The following is a 5,255-nucleotide window of genomic DNA, read 5'->3' as shown; positions in this document are numbered from 1 at the left end:
CCATGTGCATGTGTGCGCACTGTGTAAGTGTACATGTGTGCACGTGCCCTGTGTGTACATGTGCATGTGCACTATATGTATGTGTGTGCACTGTGTAAGTGTACGTGTGTGTAACGTATGAGTGTGTATGTGCCCTGTGTGTACATGTGTATGTGCACTGTGTGTATGTGTGCACACTGTGTAAGTGTACATGTGTGCACGTGCACTGCGTGTATATGTGTGTGTGCACTGTGTATGTGTGCGCACTGTGTAAGTGTACATGTGTGCATGTGCACTGCGTGTACATGTGTATGTGCACTGTGTGCATGTGCACTGTGTGTACATGTATGCATGTGCACTATGTGGGTGCATGTTTACACTGTGTGAGGGCATGTGTGTGTGCACTAAGTGTGTGTGCTCTTTGAGTGCATGCACACACGTGTATGTAGGTGCCATCCCAGAGCAGGGCTCCCTCCCCCTAATAGAGGCTCCAAGTGACTGGCCCCAGGGCACAAAGCAGCCCCTGGCAACCCCCATCTCTCTCCAGAGCTCCCACAGCCTGGGTTCATGTCTGTCTCCTCAGCACCTTCCAGGATTGTGACATCCTGGCTACCAACCTCTTTCCTGACAGGAGAGAGAGCTGGAAATACACACCATTGGGTCTCTGAGGCCTTTCCTGACCTGGGCTGGTTTCCCCTCCCTCCCCCTCCTCTTCATCCTCCTCCTCCTCCTCTTTCAAGGCTCAAAAACATTCAAACCAAACCCTGACTTCTACGTTCCATTTCTCATCTCCATGCCTTTGCTCAGGCTACGACTCATCCCTCATGCCTGCTATCTTCTGGAGCCCAAGCTGTGTCCCCAAGTCAGACCTGGCCTCCACAAAAGGTCAATGGCTTCCTCTCCCCTCCCTTGGTCTGATGCTCCCCCTTGGAATGACTAAGTATCTCTGTGCAGAAACTTTGTATCTGCCTCCTGGCCTGCCTACTTTCTCCTCCTGTAGACTGGCTGGAAGCCCTGGAAGGGGAAGAGCTAGCTCCTCCCTGTCTGGATCGCTGTCCAGCAGGTGCTGAAGGAGTGAACAGATGTGTGAATGCTTGTGGGACTGAGTAGTACACAAAAGAATGGGGAGGCAAGGGAGCTGGGTTCCAGTCTCAAAAGATCAGCCTGGTTCTGTTTGGCCCGGAAGGCTGGAATTGGCTTAGAGACCCATTTAGGCTGGATGTCAGGAAGGATTTCCTTCCCGTCCCAGAAAGGGAAAGATTGCCTTGAGGAGTAGTGAGCTGCCTGTCCCTGCAGGTGTGCAAAAAAAAGGCCGGTCAATAGTGAAGATCCCTTTTGAGTCTAGACCTCTTGGCTGCTGAGGTCCCTTCCTATGCTGCACCTGCCCAGGTCAGCCCAGAAAGGGCCCCCTGGCTAGGGCTTGCCCCCAGCTCACAGCCTCAGAGGTTCCTAGAACTTTGGCAGGGACAGTGAAATGCATTCAACCTCCCTGGCTTCTGTGCAGGCAGAATCCACATCTGGCTTGGGACCCTCACCCTCTGCCCTCTACCTGATGGCCTAGGCTCAGAGTAGGGGCAGGGAAGATGAACCAGTCCCTCCCACACTTGCAGAGCAGGTCCAAAGTCTGGCTACCAGATGGGGGTTGGGAGGGTGGCACATGCAAACCATCAGGCCAGAGTCCTCTGCTGCCTCTTGTGCCCATTCTGGCTGAGTGGTTTGCCAGCACATTGCCCAACACTTCCATGGCCCCCTTGCTTCTTTTCGAGTCAGGAAATGAAGGGCACAACCTGCTAAGACCCTTTTCCAGCTGTGGCTCCATGTGTGTCCACCTCCCCTGCTTCCTGGGCCCCTCCCTTCCTCTCCCATCCCCAACCCAGGAAGGAGCCCCCAAGGGATGGGGATTGTACCAGCTCTGGCTCTGGGCCCATCCCATATGCTAATGTTGACATAACCCTTCTGGTTGGCAAAGAGCCACCCTGTGCAAGGGTACCACCTGTGATGGCTGGCACAGTCAGCCAGCCTCACTCACCTCTGTGGTCTCCTCTGAGCCATAAACCAAGCCTGGAGATGTCCATCATTTATGGAGCACTCACAAAGGCAGAGACCATGGATCTTACTGTCCCATTATACAGAAAGGAAACTGAGGCTGAGGAGGGGGAAATAAAGGGACCAGGGACACACAGACAGCAAGGAAAGAAAGGGCTGTGGCAAGAGCTCCAGGGCAAAGGGAACACTGTCCCAAGCCCAGCCTGGCATGACTGTGGACATTGGATTGTCCACTGTGCCCTTGCTCCTTTTCTCAGCAGAGGCCACCAAGGGAAAGTGACGCTGCCCAAGAGGCATGAGTTAGGAGGCATTTGAGATCTGCAGGGTGGCCTCAGGCCAGCCTCTATCCCTCTCTGGGTCTCGGCTCCTCAGCCCTCCCCATCTGTGGAGAAAATCCTAGCTACATCCTTCCCAGGTGACCTTGGGACAGTCCCTGCCATCTCTTCCACAGAGGCAGGCCTTCCCTTGCCCAGGAGCCCGGCAACAGTCTCCTCTCTGTCATGCCTCTCCCCTCTCCTGGCTCCTCCTTCCTGCCCCCATCCTCCAAACACCCTCCGAGGATCCCTGCAGCCCCTGAGCCCTCCCCTGTCTCTACTGCATCTATACCTGGGGCTCCTTTTCATCTCAGTGCTCAGGACAGACTGCTTTCTGACCAAAACTGGACTCTCCCGTCACCAGTGGCTTCATGGATGTCCAGTCCAATGGCCTATCCCTCCTTGGCCTCTCTGCAGCCTCTGCTCTCTCCCTCCCCTTCTCCCCTGCTCTCTCTGTCTCTGACTCTCCTCTCTCTCTCTCTTTCCTCTCTCTCTCTCTCTCTCTCTCTCTCTCTCTCTCTCTCTCTCTCTCTCTCTCTCTCTCTCCCCTCTTTCTCTTTCCCCTCCTTTCCACCATTCTCCTCCTCCCTCTCTAAACTTTCCTTTTCTGTCTCCAGCCTCCTCCAGACCATGCCGTATAATGTTGTGCCAGAATTGAGCACCAGGTCAGGAGTCAAGAAGACCTGTGTTCAAATCCACCCTCAGACACTTTACTAGCTGTTCCTCAGTTTCCTTACCTGCAAACTATTGGGGATACATTCAGAGGGCTCTAAGGCCCTTTCCAGCTTAAAGCTCTGATCCTGCGGAGGCATGATGACCTCCTGGATCATGCTGGGAGCTTTCCTCCTTTGCCGCTCCCTTGGCATTGCAGGGACCCCCCCCCCCCCGAACTCCAGGCCCTCCCAACTCTGGGCCTGGGAGTGCTGCTGCTCATTCACTGACCCACAAGAGTGACCTGTTTTTCCCAACCATGGCATTTCTCCCAGACTGCAGAAGCCCCCAGGGAGGTCCAGCCCTCCCAGCCTCAGCAGCAGTCTAGTCTCCGCACTGGGCACCCTGGGGGGCAGGAGGAATCCTGAGAGGGTTTGTGGGCAGCACTGGGGATGACAGAGTGGGGCAGTCCCTTCCCCCAAGCAGGCCGGCCAGCAGCCCCTCAGGGAGATGGATGTTTCAGTGACTGGGCAGGAAGGACTCGCTGCCTAATGGGGTAATTGAATAATCCCGAGCCAGGGGCCCTGAGAGGCCTCAGCTGTGAGCTTCGGACACAAATAGCCTGAGAAAACACAGGCCAGCCAGGCCAGGAAGAGGGGAGGGGGGCAGGGAAACAAAGGGGGAGGGGCAGTGGAGGGGGGAGGGGCAGGAAGTCTCAGGGCTGGGGAGACAGGGAAAACTTGACTTTCTGGAGCCTTCCTCAGGTGATGGGTAGGCTGGTCCCCAGAGAACAGCAGTCTTGGGTTCCAGAAGGCTTGGGTGAGGGGTGCAGCCTGAACGCCCAAGACAGATTGAGAAAGCTGAGGGCTTGCCGGCCTGAGAAGTAACTCAGAGTCAGTAACTGGGGGGGAAGGGAGGCAGAAGCCCCTTCTCCTCCCCCGAGGATCCCCCCTCTGGGTCACTGGCTGGGTGGCCCACTGGCTTCCTCCCTGGCACAATGCCAGCCTATCTGCCTGACTGAGAAGCAGGCATATTAGTCCTCTGCCCCTGACACCTGCTGGGCGACTTTCTCTGACTGCACTTTCTTCATCTAGGCAATGGGTGTGTGCCCCAGGTCTGTGTAACCTCTCACCTTGCCCTGGGGGGTAGCATGTGCTTTACCAGTGTTCTCCCAACCTAACCAACCAAGGTCCATGTACCCAGAAGGGCTGTTCCTGGCTGGCCAGGAGAAGATGTCTGAAGGGAGGGAACTCTAGGCCGACTGGCCTCGGGGAACTGGATTGAGGCTCCCAGGATTCACAAAGCACACCAGCCAGTGTCTCCAGATCTGTTCAGTTGAAACACACCCCCTTCCCCATCTCAGAGGGCAGAACCAGCAGACATGATGGGGTGGGGGTGGGGATTGGGCAGAAGCAGCCCGATCTGGGCCAGTGGGAACCAGGTCAGCTTCAGGGGAAGGCTGGAGCTGATTCCTAACCTGGAAGGGGACGGAGTTCCCCATGGCTAGAGGGAATATAGTCAAGGTGGGAGTGCTAGGGGAGTGGGGGTCCAGTGAACTCCGCCCTTTGGTCCAGGGATGCTGGGATGATGCTAGGTACCCTCCAGCTGGAGGTGCTTCTAGAACCCCACCCCCACCTTCTCCCTTCTCCTTCCCCCACCTGTGAGTGGGTGTCTTGGAGCACAAAGAAAGATCAAACCATGACAGTCACTAACAACATTTTAACTGGAAAATTGCCTCCAGTTGGGTGGGGGTGAGGGGAGCTTGGGCTGGTGGGCGGACAGAACCACGTGCCAGCCCCAGGCAGGGCCCAGCATGCTGGAGGAAGGGGGAGCTGAAGAGGGGCTGCGGACAAGAGGCCACCCCAAGGCGGGCTCCCGGCCCCCAGAGGCTGCTCCACTGGCAGGAGGGAAAGCCCTCAATTACCCACTTCCTTCTGTGCCCTGCCCCCTCACAATGCCCAAGAAAGAGACCCACGGAGCCAGGGAGCCCAAGGGCCCTGATTAACTTCTTCCTGTTTCAAGCCTTGAACCTCAGGGGAACTCTCCTCCCAATGGGGAGATCCCTGTGGGGGCAGAGCAGCTGCCCATGGCCTCCCCCAGGCCCACTGGCTCCCTAGATCTGCCTTCCTCTCCTCTCCTCTCCTTTACCCCTTAGTCTGGCTTCTGACCTCCTCATTCTGCTGAAACTAGCCCTCTCTGAAGTGACCAACGCTCTCTTAGCTGCCAAACTCAACGGGGGTTGGTCTCCATCCTTGGCTACTACAG

The sequence above is a fragment of the Notamacropus eugenii genome, chromosome 4, assembly GCF_028372415.1.
Source record: "Notamacropus eugenii isolate mMacEug1 chromosome 4, mMacEug1.pri_v2, whole genome shotgun sequence".
Taxonomy (NCBI): Eukaryota; Metazoa; Chordata; class Mammalia; order Diprotodontia; family Macropodidae; genus Notamacropus; species Notamacropus eugenii.
The sequence above is the reverse complement of the archived record's forward strand: the minus strand, read 5'-3'. Positions refer to the sequence as shown.